The sequence below is a fragment of the Lepisma saccharinum genome, chromosome 26 (assembly GCF_977018435.1).
Source record: "Lepisma saccharinum chromosome 26, izLepSacc3.1, whole genome shotgun sequence".
Lineage (NCBI taxonomy): Eukaryota > Metazoa > Arthropoda > Insecta > Zygentoma > Lepismatidae > Lepisma > Lepisma saccharinum.
The window spans coordinates 56,467,083-56,486,141 of NC_139254.1; positions in this window are offsets into that span (position 1 = coordinate 56,467,083).

The window sequence follows — 19,059 nt, forward strand, 5'->3', positions numbered from 1 at the left end:
ACAGTCAAAAAATCGAATTGATGGCTCATCCGCCGTACAGTCCTGATTTGGCACCCAATGACTTCTTCTTGTTCCCGAATGTCAATAATAAATTGCGTGGACAACGATTTTCGTCGGCGGAAGACGCCGTTGATGCGTTCAAAAACCATATTATGGAGGTGTCTCAAGAAGATTGGAAAAACTGCTTTGACAAATGGTTCGAACGAATGCAAAAGTGTATTGACCATAATGGAGAATACTTCGAAAAACAATAAAGCAGTTTTAATGCCAAATTCCTGTTTTTTCATTGTTAGGCTCAAAATATAAATAGTGACCCTCGTATTGCCTATTGTTGTGGAAGTAGGGAAAGGTTTATTATCCATTTGCCTTGACTCATCTCACCCAACAGGTCAATAGGTGCTGAGGCTTGCCCCGAGTTGATATTTTTCCTGGATATGAGGCCTGCTCGAAAAGTTTTATTATCCAATCATAAAAAACACCCATGTTTTCTGCGGGAGTTGAACCCGAGAACCTCAGTAGTGAGATCAAAAATCAAAGCGATCCGCCACTGAGTCGACAGGAAACCTGTGGTGCACAATCTGCTATACACCACCGAGTATCATGAACAAAATTGATTTTCTATACTTATGGTTTAAAATCAAGTGATATGACTCCGACAACATAGGTTTGCATTTTTCTTATTTTGAGTCTATTTTCTTCCACTTTTTGGCTAATCGCGCCGATGAGAATGAATAGAGATGTGAAGAAGCAAATTTCTCGAACCAAAGACTGAGTAGTGCGATAAATTAACCACTCAGAATGAACGTCGTACTATGCCCAAATCACTGGTGTTTCTCGAACAAGCAGAAATAAATTTAGCACAGAAATAATCCTAGTTTCCTTGCCTTAGGCTATTTCATGAAACCCGTTTCACCTTAGCATCCATAGAAGACATATGGTTTGAATCAGTGTTGCCAATTTAACATTTCCCCTACGTTGCAAATTTTCAAGTTAATAATTTAAGTGTCGCTAAGTACACTAAAAGTTACTGTTTGTAACGTTACAAAAATGTAACTGTTACAGTTACAGGTACTGTATTTTAAAAGTATAAGCTAGATATAGTTACAATTACAAAAAAAGGTAAATGTTGACGTTACTTCGTATTGTGAAAGATAACTATGTTACAGTTAAAGCTACTTACTTGGAAAAAAGCTAGTCATTCTTAGCATTTTCCTAAAAGTATCTGTTACTTGTAAGTGCATTACTTGTAACTAGTTATTTCCAAACACTGGTTGTGATAAGGCTCGAAAGAGCATGAGACGACTGAAAAACATAACACCATTAATCCTTGTTTCCATGATAACCAAAAACTCAATAAGATGACCAAGGCAGAAATTTATAATATTTTAAAACCTAAACTAAACTTTACGTTTCAACATTCTAGCAAGGTCTTCTTCAGACTCTGTACCAAGTACAAGTGAAATAAGGTACAGAACAGGAAGATATATATATATATATATATATATATATATATATATATACACACACACACACACACACACACAAAAGAATTACTATCCTCCAGAGACAAGATTATTAGAAAGTTGTTTAATCTGGAACATTCCTTTCCAGGTATTCCAGCAGGTGGCCTTCTCCTGTCAACTGTTGTTTCACCTGACAGGCGATTTAGATAAATATTTATTTTCATCTGGAACGTGGTTGGACTCCTTTTCTCACGCTCTTTCTCCTTATCCTTTCTTTCTTCATTCCTCTTCCCTTCCTCTCCTGCTTCGCTCTTGTCCCCTCGATTTGTTGTTTATCTTCAGTCCCCCATTCCAGTTCATTGTGTCTTCTTCCCCTTTCTTCTCTACTTCCTTGGCCTCCTTCCGTTTTCTCACTAGTATTCTCTTCTCCCTTCCTACCTGCTTAGCCTCATCCCACTCTATGTCATGTCCTGTTTCTCTTGTGTGCTTAAATATCGCATTTCTCTCTCTCTTAAGTCAGACATCATACCTATGTTCTTTCAACCTGTATTTCAGCCTCTACTTTGTTTCTCCTATGTACATACTCTGGCATTGTTTACACTTCACTTCGTAGATAATCCATCCCTCTTCATCTTCTCTGTTTTCCTTTTTCCTTGTTTGCATTCTTCACTATTCTTAAGATGCTTTGTCCTCCCTTCCTGTAAGTTTTAATGCCCGCCTTCCTAAGCACTTTGCATATATTTTCTGTGATCTTCCACATACTTCATATGCCAAACCACCTCTCCTTTCTCTTTCCTCTTTTTCTTACTCTTCCTCTTCACTCCTGCCACTTTTCTTCATTCTTCTATTTATGTCCAGACTATCCTCCTTCTCGTAGCCATTGTTTTCCAGCTATATCCATAGGCTATTTATTTTGCCTTCTTTTTCTTATTCTTTCGTGCATATGTTCTTGATTCTGTCCTCCATATTAATTATAAAATTTCTTTTTGTCACCTCACTTACATCACTTCTTTTGTCGCAGCATACCACTGCTGCACACTTCTTCTGATGCCAAGTCGTTTTAATTTCTTGTCCTCTCTTCCCTTTCATCAATATATCTAGGTAGCTTATCTTGTCTTCATCTTTTATTTCGAGTTCCAGCAATATCCCTCTTTCTTCATCTTGTATGTCCAGCTGCCTCTTTGTTCCCTTGCATATGCCAAACCATTACTCTATTACTGTGCGTTAATCAAATGATTTAATAATACGTACATAGGCAAAGATTTTTGCACAGTAGTCAGGATGAGTTACTAGTAATTTACTAGTAATTTACTTCGAGTACAAAAATCAGTTTTTTCCCCACATGCAAGAAACTAATTTTCTTTCGTAAATTAGTAATATAAAAACTACTTTAATTATATTACATTTTAAACTTTAATTTTCTTATATATATCAGCACAAAATCATTATTTTCCAAAGATTGTTTATGCAGGCACCTCACGCACTCACCTGCACTAAAACCTGTTGATACATATATAAGTCTTGCACTAGTAATTGTATTCGTAACAAGACAACGATTAACGACAATTTATTGGGATTAGATTTCAAAGTTCTAGTAACAGCTTCAAATTCCTTTTTCATGCGTATTATATACTTGCATAGGCTAATTATGATATGAATGTGAATATGGTATTTTGTAAAATAAATATAAGAAAAATATAACAACACATACAAATTAGGAAGGAAAGTTTTTTAGAGCCCTTTTGTGTGTTATACCACTGCGAACTGCCATGCATAACAATAACATTCTCAAAAAACACGTTTTCTTTTAGTTTTTATGTTTTATTCAAGTTGTTTTACGTACTTTACGCGTTTTTGTGCGTAATGTACTTGTCATATACAGTGACGGCGATTTGGTTCCAAACCCGGATGAGCCTGGTGCAAAAACTGTGGGATTGGGAAATACAGAATAATTTCCTTTGTAGGCAAGGTTTAGCATAGTACGGGGACAAAAATTCGAAAAGTGGGGGGTAAATGCCTCCCTCGCCCCCCCCCCTAATCACGTAGAAAACTTTTTTTTTACTCGTAATGATAAAAGTAATTGTGATTTCCACTTTCACTTGCACAATGAGAATCGCTTAATAGACAAGTTTTACGCGTGAACTTCTAATATCAATGATGCAATTCGAGCTACAGTACCAGGGCGGGTATCGAATTCAAGCACCTCAGTTGCGGAAACGAAAAAAAAGCGGTCTCCCATCTGCCATTTCGCATGCAGTTCGATCTTGCCGCGAGTCCGGAATATAAACAGGGGGAAGGCCCCTCACTGCGAGAGCCCTGGATATCGAGCGGCCGGGGGACAAGGGGGAAGGAGACATCAGTTTTCATCAATCGTTCTTTGCAACCTCTAAGCGCCGTTAACGTTTCGTTCTGTCATTTCCTTGTCTTTTGTTTCTTGCCGTCCGTCTGCTTCCGTCTTGCGATGTCAGTCTTCTTGCCCCGGTATTGATCAGCCGCGGCAGGGGACGGGCGTGGGAAATTCCCTCGGTGCAGGGAAATTTTTGATGAGAATGAGGGGCTTTCATATTTCTGCCAAAATCGTGTGTATAGGGGAGGGAATTCTTCACTGTCGCTTTTGCAGCAGATGTTCTCGCCATTTCTTTGATATTAGTCTTCAGAGAATTTTCCCACACAAAGGGAATTTTTTTTGAAGGAGTAGAATCATTTTCCTACAGTGGGATTTTTTAGACAAGTCAGGTATACTATGGAAAGGGAAATTTTGGTGAGCCAAGAAAATTTTTCCACAAAAGCTTTTGGTTTTTACGAAACATTCATAGAATCGGAAGCATTTTCTTTTGTAATGAAAATATTTTTGTGTTAAGTGGGTGAGTTCATGTCTTAAATGAGAAATTTTGTTTGCAAGGGAGACCCTTCTCTTGAGTAGGTACCTTTATTTCTCGCTTTCTTTTTAAGTGGATAGCCTTTTAATTTTAGCACGATTTCATTTTATGCAATATATACTTAAAGTTATTCCTTCATAGTGATTTTAGATTCGTATTTTAATTTGTTGGTCACATACCCTACGGCTGTTTGTGACAGTTTCAAACTTTGGAAACTATTCTTGATGAAGTTATTTTTAATTACTTCTCGCACAACAAATACCGATGTTACGGCACCCGTGTGACGGCAGATGCGCACTAGATCTCCAACAGAACCTCGCAACTTTCCTCGGTGATGCAAAACGTTCCGACAGACGGCGAAAAGTCGAGGGAGACATATATTTACACGTGGTTTCATGTAGCTATATGAATTATTCCACATATAAAACTCACCATAGTTTCTTTTAGGATAAAAGTTTGGAACAAGTGTCCCTTTTGCACTCATAAATATGGCCTAAAACAACTAGAAGTGTTAAATTTTCACTGTATTTTTCGTTTTCTAAACACGAAATATGTTGAAATTCGCGAAAAAGACCACAATTCGTAATGGAATGCCAAATGCGCGGTAAATTTCTCAATATAAATGCATGCATGAAAATTGTGTTGAGAACACACATACGTAACCACGTTTCTGGAAACAATTAATATTTTTCATGTTATCGATCTTGCCCCAAAAGATAAAGTTCCTTGTTATTTTCAAGGCGAACTTGAATTTCCCCTCATTGCTAGACAACTCATGTAAGCGCATGTGTACATAGAATTTTCAAAGCGAAATTTCCACATTTCTGCTCGATCCTAGACAACTCACGTAAGCGCATGTACACATAGAATTTTCAAAGTGAATTTTCCAAATTTCTACTCGATCCTAGACAAGTCACGTAAGCGCATGTGCACATAGAATTTTCCAGGTCAACTATCCAAATGCCTCACCTTTGCAAGGCAACTCATGTAAGCGTTTGTGCACATAGCATTTTGAAGACGAACTTCCCAAATTTCGCCTCGTTGCTAGAAAACTCAAGGAAGAGCATGTGCGGACAGATTTTTCAAGTCGAACTAAACGAAGGTGCACTTTTTCTTATAATTAGGAAGGTTTGGTTAGTAAAATACCTGAGAAATGGGGAATTTCACTACAGAGGGAGATATTTCTGAGCAAACGATAGGTCTTGAACATAAAATATTTTGTAAAAAAGGCACCTTTTTTTCTGGGAGGGAAATATTTCTTGTTGAAGAGAAATCTTCGTCTCCTGAGAGGGAAATTCTGCAAAACGGGGTTACCATCACTGGCTAGGAGACTGCTTCCAGCTTGCGAATGGTAAATGGATCGAGCCGTGTTCAACCCAGCAAGACGAAGAAAGATTGTCGCAAGAGAAGAGGGGGAAACGGAGCGCGGGAAAAAATATGCAGAACGAAGATCGATTGTCGTAAAAGTCGTGTGTGTAAACAGATAAACTACAGTAAAGGCCACATTCCGCTTCGAGGGAGGGAACGGGTGCAAAATAGAAGGAAAGAAGAAAGAGAGAAAAAAGAAGTTCAGAGTTCGATTCGTTTTTCTGAGAAGGCGAAGAGGGGTGGGGGACGAAAAGAAAAGTGTGGACGCTGAAGATGTTCCCGAAGAGAGGACACGTTGCGCTGAGATAACAGAAGCGCTTAAGAACTTCATTTCAAAGTTGGACTGAATTGGTCATATGTCAGGGGAAGATATAAAACGCTGACGCTGACCATGGAAAGGGGAGGCGAAAGAGAGATGTGTAGACAGAGGGAGAGAGAGAGGAAATGGAGGAGAGAAATAGAGAAAGAGGAATATGTATACAGAAAAGGAAGCACCTAATTGAAAAGACAAATGATAGATAATGAGAGAGAGAAGTGTGAATTAGAGCAAAATAGGAACAGATGAGAGAGAAGAAAATTAGATTGAGAGTGAAGTGAGGAAGAGAATATAAGAGTGAAGTGAGAAGGGCTGATTGAGAGAGGTTTAGAAGATATTGAGACAGAGAGAAAAAGAGAGAGATATGAATGAAAATGATGGAGTGATATAAAAGGGAGAGATCTGTGAAGTTATTGAGAAATAGACCAGGCGGAAGAAACAGATGAACACAGAGAGCGAGAGGGTGAGGTAAGCTTAATGAGGAAGATGTTGCAAATAGTGAAAGAGAAAGAGGGAAAATTTGTAGAGAGAAAATGATAAATAAGTTTGATACACAAGGGAATTGAAAGAGAGAGAAAGATATGAATAAAATGAATCGAGAAAGTGAAACAATGAAAAAAGAGAGAGGAAGATATCAATGAAAATTATTGAGAGAGAGGGGGGATAGAATGAAGCGAGAGAGGGAAATAGAGAAATCTGAGAAATGGTTGATAAATAGACTTGGTGAAAGGAACATATGATGGAGGAAGAAAGAGGGAGGTGAAGGTGAGAGAGAGAAAGGCAGTGAGACTGCGTTATATCTTGAAGAGATAAAGAAAGATAGAGACATTATTAGAGAGAGAGAAGTATATTATATATATATATACATTATATACGTATATTTGCTACTTAGCGTCACTTTTCTGTCAGTTTTAGCTAATCACGACAACGAATATGAGTGATGGATGATATGATTAAATAGACGAAGAGACTCTCACAAAACACTCATGTGCAGATATGTATTCGAACCCGGGACGGGACCTTTGACGTTGTGGAGCGCCGTGCTAACCACTACAGCACGGAGGTCGAATAAATAGAGATAAGATACAGAGAAAAAACTATGTAATCAAAAGAGTTTGGAGAAATTGAAATGAAAAATAGAGAGATCAACTGAAAGCTTCGAAAGCATGTGTAAGAAATTCTTCACACCAGCTATTCAGTTTAAAAAGAAAAAAAGAAAAACTTGGCTCTATTTCTTTCAGAGACCTGAGAACGAATCGAAGTCCAGAAGAAAGACCGGCTTTGCTTATCATTCACTTTCAAACGTATTGATTATATACTTTTTTTGTACCGGTGGAGCAACGTGAAGTGGCAATCCAAAGTTGGGAACTGAAAAAAAAAAGAGGATTAAGCGATTGGTTGTTTTCAGTGCAGAGGGTTAGGCAAGATTTTTCTTTCCAATAGAGGAGGGCGGAGAAGTACTACGGGGAGGGAGTGGGTGGAGAAGAGAATTGCCAACTGAGATCCGAGCTATCTCGAGTTGCAGACGAAACCTACTTATTCCGACCGCCTTTTGTTTTCTCAGGATGGTCTCCGCTGCAATGAAGTGAGCCTGCCCCCTGGAGGATTCTTTGAGAGGCAGGCCGGGGCAGAAGAGGACAGGATGAGAAATGTGTTGAAGAGTGAGTCCGCGAGAATTTCCCCCCTTTTTTTACCCATCCGTCTAGTCTCCGTTTGGCATATGCTTCCTCCTGAAGAAATTCAAAAGCTGTGAATTCGCCAAATGGACTAAAATTAACCCACAAATGTGTCTTGGTTGATACTGGCGACCCACTTATTATCGTTACTTCGCTGCCAACACATCAATTTACTCACGCCTGTCATTCTCACTAGACGTGAACATCAAATATCTCCTTGCATATGAACTCGGGTAACTGCCATATTTACAGAGCATCCACAAATAAATGAATGAGAAATTTCTGCAAATTTCCTTAATAAATAGAGAGTTTACCTCGATAAATCAAGGAGGGCATGCTCTTATGTTATTTCTATATCGACGAGAAGAAACGTGGAGGGTTGGACTTGAAAATTCTGTCTGCACATGCTCTTCCTTGAGTTTTCTAGCAACAAGGCGAAATTTGCAAAGTGCACATGCACTTACATCAGTTGTCTAGCAAAGATGAGGCATTTGGATAGTTGGCCTGGAAAATTCTATGTGTACATGCGCTTACGTGAGTTGTCTGGGATCGAGTAGAAATTTGGAAAATTCGCTTTGAAAATTCTATGTGTACATGCGCTTACGTGAGTTGTCTAGGATCGAGTGGAAATTTGTAAAATTAGCTTTGAAAATTCTATGTGTACATGCGTTTACGTGAGTTGTCTGGGATCGAGTAGAAATTTGGAAAATTCGCTTTGAAAATTCTATGTACACATGCGCTTACATGAGTTGTCTAACAACGTGGAAATACTTGGAGAGTTTGTATTTTATAAGGAGAAGTAATTGCTTCAAAGATAAGGGAATTCTTAAGTACTGGCTGTGTTTCTGCGATGATTGACGTCTGAAAAATTATAATATATTTTCTTAATGCCTTCCTTTTGAGAATTACATGAAAATCGACAGCGTATTGTGCACCACACCACTTCTGAAATGGACACCTCCTCCTCACATAGTTTGTCAAACTCTAAAGGAGCTTTCAGACCAAAGCGATAAGAGACAAGGGACAAGCAATTTCACACCGAAACGGTAAACGACAAGCGACATAGATCCCTCAGCTGGTAGCAAAGCTTTTATAACGTATGCCTGAACAACAGACCGAATGCTATTGAGAAAAAGGCCCAATTCGAGCGCCACCAAGCGACATGTGAAGTTTGCCGTGCTATTTTTGAACGACGGTTCCAGGACACATGTCGCATGCCATTTTGGTCAGTGAAAGTTGATGGACTGTGACGTCTTGTTTTGTAGTGCCATTGTTTCACGTATCATTTTGTAACCATAACCCCTTTATGGAAAAGCTGCAGATTTTCAGTAACGTATCTTATTACCGACCAATGCCGGTTCGCCATCACTGATCACTTCACCTTTATGTACTCCTCTTGTTCTTCCTTCAAATTCTGTATTCTTTCCTCGAAAAATAAAAATGTAGCTTGCAGCAATCGAACGGAATCTATTCAAAATCTCCTGAATATCCTCTGCTCCTTCATGCACAGATTTCCTTCGATACTCGCACGATTTACCTAAATCTGTCAAGTAACCATAGCAACATTTATTTAAATGGGGCTGTCTGTCTTCAAGAACTAGGTGGAATTTCTGTTTCGCCTCCAACTAAGCTCCCACCTCGCCAAAGAGACGCATCTCCTTACTGCTTGAGCCATCCGGAATTTTGAAGCATATCCAGGATCGGATCTTTGGTGTCTGATACCAAAGGTTGAGCGTTGTCCAATTCCAACGTTGCTTGGTTCGGGTGAGAGGATACCAGGACTATACTGTTACATATTGACCGGAAGATCAAGGCATAGACTTTGCTGAATATAGTCTAATACAATGTAACTTTTAATTCTAGTATTGTTGCAGTTAGTACGGAAGTTCTATAAGTTTATTTCAATGTTACTTTTAATCAAACCCAAACTGCATGGTGCAGCAGACTTCTGACCAGGTTCTATCAATCGTTTTTTTCAATGGACCCCTTGACAGCTCGCGAAATGGAGAGAGCGTTAACCCTTTGTCTACGGGGAAGATATCTACATTGCTTTTAACAGTGTACTATGAGAGCAATCCCCATCCCTATTTGAGGACCTAGGATATCTCCGATATCGTAGTGGCTATCGTCATGACCCTTTAATAAATTTGCCCGTAGGCTAGTTTACACAATAGCCTCATCTGGTTCGCTGCACTCTTTGTCTCTCTCTGCACTCTAGTTGGTTATTCTCTGCAACACCGACTCGTCTACGTCGTTGATTTAGTTTCAAGTAGTGTATTGGCTATCTGCATAACGTTCTGGATCAGCGTAATGTGTGCTTTATAGTCACGTGGTGCGTGCTAACTAATCAAATGAGCGTTTAAAGCGTTTAAAGAATCTTCTGAACTTAAACAACCGTTAACCGTCTACTTCATTGATTGATTGATTTGTTGTTTTAAGTCCACTTTATACACAGAAAGGCTAATTTGGACCGCCAGGCTGAGGGCCCCTATCTCTCCCTCTCTCTCTCTCTCTCTCTTTTTTCTGTCTGGTCTCTCTCTCTTTCTCTGCTTCATCCTTCTTTCCTTCTTTCTTTCTCTTTTCTCTTTCTCTCACTTTTTCTCTCTCTTCGCACCCCCTCCCCCTTCTCTCTCTCTCTATCTTATCTCTCTCTCTGATCCTCTTTCCTTTCACTCCCGACCCCCACCTTCAATTTCTCTTTAAAAAGAGAAAAAGTTCAGAGGGAGAGGGAGGGAGAATGAGAAAGAGAGAGGGGGGAGAAGGAAAGAGAAAAATAGAAAGAAAGGAGAAAATAACGCCTCCCTCCCTCCCTTTCTCTTTTCCTTCTCTCCTTTCCCTTTTCTCTTTCTCTCTCCCCTTGCCCCCCCACGGAAGGTGAAGAAAATCTCTCTCTCTCTCTCTCTCTCTCTCTCTCTCTCTCTCTCTCTTTCTCTCTCTCTCTCCGACCCCTGTCCCCCAAGAGAGAGAAAGGGAGAGAGAGAGGAGAGAGAGAGAGAGAGAGAGAGAGGGGTGGGTGGGAATAAGTCCCCCTCTCTTTCTCTCTCTGTGCGGGGTTGGAGGGTGCGCTCCCTTTTCCACCCAGCCCCCCCCCGTCCCTCTCCACTTCCTCCCTCCCCCCAGGTCCGAAGAAAGAAAGGGTTTTGGTGGGCAGACTTTTCCTTCTTTCTTTACGAGAGATAGAGAGTGTGTGTGAGAGAGAGAGAGAGAGAGAGAGAGAGACCCCTTTCCCCCTATCGTCCCCTTAGATAATCCCCACCTCTCTCTCTTTCTCTCTCTCCCCTACTTTTTAAAGTAGGATCCGAACAACTTGTGCCTCCACCGGTTATCGAACCCGGGACTCCTTGATTACAAACCGACGACGCTACCACTGCGCCATCGGGGAGGCCTATTCGTATTGACGGTATTTCCCTGCACCTACACACGGATACACCTGCACTACACTCTATCCCAGCTGTCTAGAGCAGGAGAACGATAGCAAGTTTCTGCACAAGTAGTGACGCAAGACAGTTCCACTAATGAACACGTGAGAGGAACGAGATTGCATTAAGGGAGCGATTGCAGTTACCAGCCTTGCCAGCACCAGCAACGTCTACTGCTTCGCTCTTCCTACTTGATTTCCTCCCCTTTTCTGACGCTATACGAGGCCTTGCCCCAGAGATAAGTTGGACAGGCTATACACCAAGTATCAAGAACTGCAGAAAACTTGACGGGACTTATGTGTCGATCCCCAATTAGGATATCTTCCTTTAAAGTCAGCATAAGACGGTATTCTGCTCAATATTTTCATTTACGGACAATATACGAGTCTCATGATTTTCGGAAATAAACTTGGGTTTAGACAGAACAAGAAAAGAATATTGAAAACATTTGTATAAAAAACTCCAGAACAGGGACTTCCGGCGAGGCGCCATGCTTGGTAGAGTAATCTTGCAAGAAAGCCTGGAGAAGCCTTTTTGGTAATATACGTGCATTTGTTGTTGCCATTTTTAAACCAGAATCTCGGCGGAGATTTTTGCAAGGGTCTGAGAAGGAATTGCCACGTCGCGAGGGCATCCGTCATCTCCCTTTCCTGCCATCACAAAGGTGGAGCAGGAAGATATATTACTCCGGAGCCTCGCAAGAAACGCCGGAGAATGGTACATCGACAAATAGGTGCCACGTGTCTGCAGAAATGAAAGATTTCGACCTGTCTGCGTGTACCTATCGCTTCTGCCGGAAACTGATATGAATTATTGTGGAACGTCTTTTGGACCACTTCGAAAACATATTTTAAGACGCCTCTAGAATGGAATGCTTACTCATTTCATTTCTCTAGGTTAATTGAGGCGATGAAGATGAATGATGAATTCATACATCAATGAATATATATTTTTATTTCTGATGCTTCGTCATAGACACATACGACCATTTTGCACCCTTCACACAAAGTGTACGAGGAAAAATTATCTTATGTAAAGCCCTTAATTTAAAGGTTGCAACGTCCCCGCCAGTTGTACACCAGTCGTTCCAAAGTTAGCCCGCTGCTACTTTAGTCGGGAACATGAGAACACTATACTGCAAATCATCAGGGCTTGCTGGGTAGAAAAGAAACAACACTTTTTTTAATGTTAGAACGGAGTTTTTATAATCGCTTATATTTCCTAATTACTTACCACTAAAACACTAGAACATTCAATAGTAACGTTGGTCTATTCATTCACATATAACGAAAGTCAAATTATATAATTAATTGTTTACTTTCAACTTATCGGCAAGAAGAAAACTCGAAATCCCAAAATCTATACTTGAATTCCCTCCGTTTCCAAGTTCCTATTTATTCTTCACTTTCAACTGTTTTTCAATCTCAGTCTGTCGCCAGGTGAGAAACATTCAGGTTGGTTCACTTCCTCTGCTGAGATGAGAAAGTGACGTCAACACGAACAGATTTTGACGTATTTACCTAGGTATAAACATATATAAAAGTTCCAACTACAACTGTATCAATCTAACTATAATTGTCTGTGACAGCTTGCACATTATTTGAAGTAAAAAACATTTTAAAAATCTTAACTCTTACAAATATAAAACCTTAAACGCTCAGGTTCGTTACAAGGTAGAAACGGGATGTAAAGAACCCCTCGAATGGATCACTAATTGAATTGGAAATCTTGGGTGCGCCATCACATAGACTATTTTGTACCCGTCACTAGAACTACGAGTAAAATACAACTTATTTAACATAAATGTAATGTCGGGGAACTAAAGAAATTCTTACTTGGGTTAGAAACTGGGGCGGTGAAGGGGCACTCAGCAGCACACAAAAGGATAAAACGCAGGACAACACACACACAGCTCTACGAGGATTATATTTACATTAGGCCCAGACGCCAGACCCTCGTTAGTCTGAAAAATGCAGTCCAGAGCGTACTACGTGAAAGTGAGGTTGAGAATTCGGTGTACTACGTGGAAGTGAGGTTGATAATTGGGTGTACTACGTGGAAGTGAGGTTGAGAATTGGGTGTACTACGTGGAAGTGAGGTTGAGAATTGGGTGTACTACGTGGAAGTGAGGTTGACAATTGGGTGTACTACGAAGAAGTGAGGTTGACAATTGGATGTACTAAGTGGAAGTGAGGTTGAGAATTGGGTGTACTACGTGGAAGTGAGGTTGACAGATGGGTGTACTACGTAGAAGTGAGGTTGACAATTGGGTGTACTACGTGGAAGTGAGGTTGAGAATTGGGTGTACTACGAGGAAGTGAGGTTGACAATTGGATGTACTAAGTGGAAGTGAGGTTGAGAATTGGGTGTACTACGTGGAAGTGAGGTTGACAGATGGGTGTACTACGTGGAAGTGAGGTTGAGAATTGGGTGTACTAAGTGGAAGTGAGGTTGAGAATTGGGTGTACTACGTGGAAGTGAGGTTGACAGATGGGTGTACTACGTGGAAGTGAGGTTGACAATTGGGTGTACTACGTGGAAGTAAGGTTGAGAATTGGGTGTACTACGAGGAAGTGAGGTTGACAATTGGATGTACTAAGTGGAACTGAGGTTGAGAATTGGGTGTACTACGTGGAAGTGAGGTTGACAGATGGGTGTACTACGTGGAAGTGAAGTTGACAGATGGGTGTACTACGTGGAAGTGAGGTTGACAGATGGGTGTACTACGTGGAAGTGAGGTTGAGAATTGAGTGTACTAAGTGGAAGTGAGGTTGACAATTGGGTGTACTACGTGGAAGTGAGGTTGACAATTGGGTGTACTACGTGGAAGTGAGGTTGACAGATGGGTGTACTACGTGGAAGTGAGGTTGAGAATTGGGTGTACTACGTGGAAGTGAGGTTGAGAATTGGGTGTACTACGTGGAAGTGAGGTTGACAATTGGGTGTACTACGTGGAAGTGAGGTTGACAATTGGGTGTACTACGTGGAAGTGAGGTTGACAGATGGGTGTACTACGTGGAAGTGAGGTTGACAATTGAGTGTACTACGTGGAAGTGAGGTTGAGAATTGGGTGTACTACGAGGAAGTGAGGTTGAGAATTGGGTGTACTACGAGGAAGTGAGGTTGACAATTGGGTGTACTACGAGGAAGTGAGGTTGACAATTGGATGTACTAAGTGGAAGTGAGGTTGAGAATTGGGTGTACTACGTGGAAGTGAGGTTGACAGATGGGTGTACTACGTGGAAGTGAGGTTGACAATTGAGTGTACTACGTGGAAGTGAGGTTGAGAATTGGGTGTACTACGAGGAAGTGAGGTTGAGAATTGGGTGTACTACGTGGAAGTGAGGTTGACAATTGGGTGTACTACGAGGAAGTGAGGTTGACAATTGGATGTACTAAGTGGAAGTGAGGTTGAGAATTGGGTGTACTACGTGGAAGTGAGGTTGAGAATTGGGTGTACTACGTGGAAGTGAGGTTGAGAATTGGGTGTACTACGTGGAAGTGAGGTTGACAATTGGGTGTACTACGTGGAAGTGAGGTTGACAGATGGGTGTACTACGTGGAAGTGAGGTTGACAATTGAGTGTACTACGTGGAAGTGAGGTTGAGAATTGGGTGTACTACGTGGAAGTGAGGTTGAGAATTGGGTGTACTACGTGGAAGTGAGGTTGAGAATTGGGTGTACTACGTGGAAGTGAGGTTGACAGATGGGTGTACTACGTGGAAGTGAGGTTGACAATTGGGTGTACTACGAGGAAGTGAGGTTGACAATTGGATGTACTAAGTGGAAGTGAGGTTGAGAATTGGGTGTACTACGTGGAAGTGAGGTTGACAGATGGGTGTACTACGTGGAAGTGAGGTTGACAATTGAGTGTACTACGTGGAAGTGAGGTTGAGAATTGGGTGTACTACGAGGAAGTGAGGTTGAGAATTGGGTGTACTACGTGGAAGTGAGGTTGACAATTGGGTGTACTACGAGGAAGTGAGGTTGACAATTGGATGTACTAAGTGGAAGTGAGGTTGAGAATTGGGTGTACTACGTGGAAGTGAGGTTGAGAATTGGGTGTACTACGTGGAAGTGAGGTTGAGAATTGGGTGTACTACGTGGAAGTGAGGTTGACAATTGGGTGTACTACGTGGAAGTGAGGTTGACAGATGGGTGTACTACGTGGAAGTGAGGTTGACAATTGAGTGTACTACGTGGAAGTGAGGTTGAGAATTGGGTGTACTACGTGGAAGTGAGGTTGAGAATTGGGTGTACTACGTGGAAGTGAGGTTGACAATTGGGTGTACTACGAGGAAGTGAGGTTGACAATTGGATGTACTAAGTGGAAGTGAGGTTGAGAATTGGGTGTACTACGTGGAAGTGAGGTTGAGAATTGGGTGTACTACGTGGAAGTGAGGTTGAGAATTGGGTGTACTACGTGGAAGTGAGGTTGACAATTGGGTGTACTACGTGGAAGTGAGGTTGACAGATGGGTGTACTACGTGGAAGTGAGGTTGACAATTGAGTGTACTACGTGGAAGTGAGGTTGAGAATTGGGTGTACTACGTGGAAGTGAGGTTGAGAATTGGGTGTACTACGTGGAAGTGAGGTTGAGAATTGGGTGTACTACGTGGAAGTGAGGTTGACAGATGGGTGTACTACGTGGAAGTGAGGTTGACAATTGGGTGTACTACGAGGAAGTGAGGTTGACAGATGGGTGTACTACGTGGAAGTGAGGTTGAGAATTGGGTGTACTACGTGGAAGTGAGGTTGACAATTGGGTGTACTACGTGGAAGTGAGGTTGACAGATGGGTGTACTACGTGGAAGTGAGGTTGACAATTGAGTGTACTACGTGGAAGTGAGGTTGAGAATTGGGTGTACTACGTGGAAGTGAGGTTGAGAATTGGGTGTACTACGTGGAAGTGAGGTTGACAATTGGGTGTACTACGAGGAAGTGAGGTTGACAATTGGATGTACTAAGTGGAAGTGAGGTTGAGAATTGGGTGTACTACGTGGAAGTGAGGTTGAGAATTGGGTGTACTACGTGGAAGTGAGGTTGAGAATTGGGTGTACTACGTGGAAGTGAGGTTGACAATTGGGTGTACTACGTGGAAGTGAGGTTGACAGATGGGTGTACTACGTGGAAGTGAGGTTGACAATTGAGTGTACTACGTGGAAGTGAGGTTGAGAATTGGGTGTACTACGTGGAAGTGAGGTTGAGAATTGGGTGTACTACGTGGAAGTGAGGTTGAGAATTGGGTGTACTACGTGGAAGTGAGGTTGACAGATGGGTGTACTACGTGGAAGTGAGGTTGACAATTGGGTGTACTACGAGGAAGTGAGGTTGACAATTGGATGTACTAAGTGGAAGTGAGGTTGAGAATTGGGTGTACTACGTGGAAGTGAGGTTGACAGATGGGTGTACTACGTGGAAGTGAGGTTGACAATTGAGTGTACTACGTGGAAGTGAGGTTGAGAATTGGGTGTACTACGAGGAAGTGAGGTTGAGAATTGGGTGTACTACGTGGAAGTGAGGTTGACAATTGGGTGTACTACGAGGAAGTGAGGTTGACAATTGGATGTACTAAGTGGAAGTGAGGTTGAGAATTGGGTGTACTACGTGGAAGTGAGGTTGAGAATTGGGTGTACTACGTGGAAGTGAGGTTGAGAATTGGGTGTACTACGTGGAAGTGAGGTTGACAATTGGGTGTACTACGTGGAAGTGAGGTTGACAGATGGGTGTACTACGTGGAAGTGAGGTTGACAATTGAGTGTACTACGTGGAAGTGAGGTTGAGAATTGGGTGTACTACGTGGAAGTGAGGTTGAGAATTGGGTGTACTACGTGGAAGTGAGGTTGACAATTGGGTACACTACGTGAAAGTGTGTTTGATAATTGGGTGTACTACATTGAAGGGTCACCCCTTATACCCTGAGATGAATAATGAGTTGATAAAATGAAGTAACGAATAATTGAAACATTTTTGCGTGTGTCGGCACAGGCACATATCGCCATTTGAACCCTTCAAAGTGTACGAGAAAAAAATAATTATATTTAAATCCCTTACCTCAAAGTTTAAAACGGAATGTAAAAGAACCCTTTGATAAATTTTAAGCGGGCGTGGTTTTAAATGGACCTTCACAGAATTTACACAACATAATAAAAATGCATGTCTTGTATTATCCTTAGTGTATTTGAAGCCAAAACTAATTGTGTTAAAAAATAAACTCTTTCCACGGAAATTTTTGGGGGGCAAAATTATTCATCCCGGGGAAGCTCAAAGATTCCCCTCACGATTTATAATCTTACAGTCAACTTCTTCAGCTTCGGTCTGGCCCGGTATTGCAACCACAGTATGTGAAGAGGTCGTTCACCTATGCTCTAGTAATACAGATCTTATACGTAAAGTTGGTAAGGGTTTTTAAACGAATTTATGCAATTCAGAGCTTGCGACTGAAAGCAGGACTGGAGGTGCAGCAAACATCATTAACGAACCGTTGGTTGACAGGAAAATATGATTCTCTCATACCCGCAACTGAAAAAGTTTGTTAGAGCCTTGGATGGAGGTGGAGAGTTTTAAATAGGTGTAGATCATTCCTGGACTGAGTATTGAGAAGCAAGCAGAGATATTTGTCTGCTCTCAAATTCGTAAACTTATTAATGATTCAGTTATGCTTCTGTTTGATTCCGTGCTCGTAGCGAACTTGCTCGTAGCGAACACGTGCTCTTAGCGATCACCGGAAGGAAAGGATTTGCAGGTGCGTGCTGTTAGCGAACACACAAACTTGCCCTGTCTTGTTTGCCCTTGAAAGTGGTCAACATGCAAGTGTTGCCAGTGATACCTTATAATAATTTTGTGTTTGAAATTAGCTAAATCAAGGATCCTCAACAATTTATTTTTACTACATGGAAGTTTTTGTTAAAATATTGATATATTTCATCTTCCTTAAAATCAAATTTCACGTAAGAAATGCAAATGTTAGTCAACCTAGGTTACCTTTTGTACAACGAACAACTTCCTAAGACATTTGTAAATGTTGTCATCAATTTTCAGTTGTTCCAAAGCTGTTTTCATCCGGGTGTCGATGTTCATGTAAGTCTTCTTCCTTTTACCGCTAGAGACTCCAAGTTTACCCTGCCTAATTTGGAACATGGCTGAATGCCTACATTGTTAGGTTAGGCTAGCCATGTTTAGTTGTCTTAGCCTAAATAATCACTTTTCATTGTATTTATGCTAATGGAACCTAACCTAACAGGCCTAACCTAACCTCGAAGGCATTCCTCGTCTGACGTCAGAACACAAGGTAGCAAAACTGCTGTGCGACAAGGAAGACCCGATTGAAGAATGATCATGGGTGAGTCAGGTCAGGTCAAGAGGCAACAGCCACTGAGGCGTTTCTCCACGCAAGTTGGCTTATCACTAGCAACAATTGCATGCTGACCAAATTCAAGGATAAATAAGACAGGAAAAGTTTGCGTGTTCGCTAACAGCACGCACCTGCAAATCCTTCCGCAACTGGTTCGCTAACAGCACGGATGTTTTTGGGCCTCTCCCTGTCATAGTTGTAACGTCATTGCCTTGTAATCAAGAGATCTCGGGTTTGATACTCGGGGAGGCTCATAGTTGTTCGGATCTCACTTTAAATTGTAGGTACAGTTCCGATTAGCCTTTCTGTGAATAAAGTGAACTTAAAAACTTACTCAAATTAAAACAAATCAAGTTGAGAAGAACTTCTTCAACTACAAAACTGAAAACTATGCAGAACTGGTGGAAAACAGGCTCATAAACTTCAGAAATTTTTCGTACTAATATGAACATTTCCATCAAAGCCATTTGGACACATTTTCAAATAATCTGAGTGGTTTTTTTTTTACGATGTAAAGGTGATGGAGTAAAGGTGTCGAGGCAGATGGAACAGACACATTATGGCAAATTATTGCTGGGTTTTCA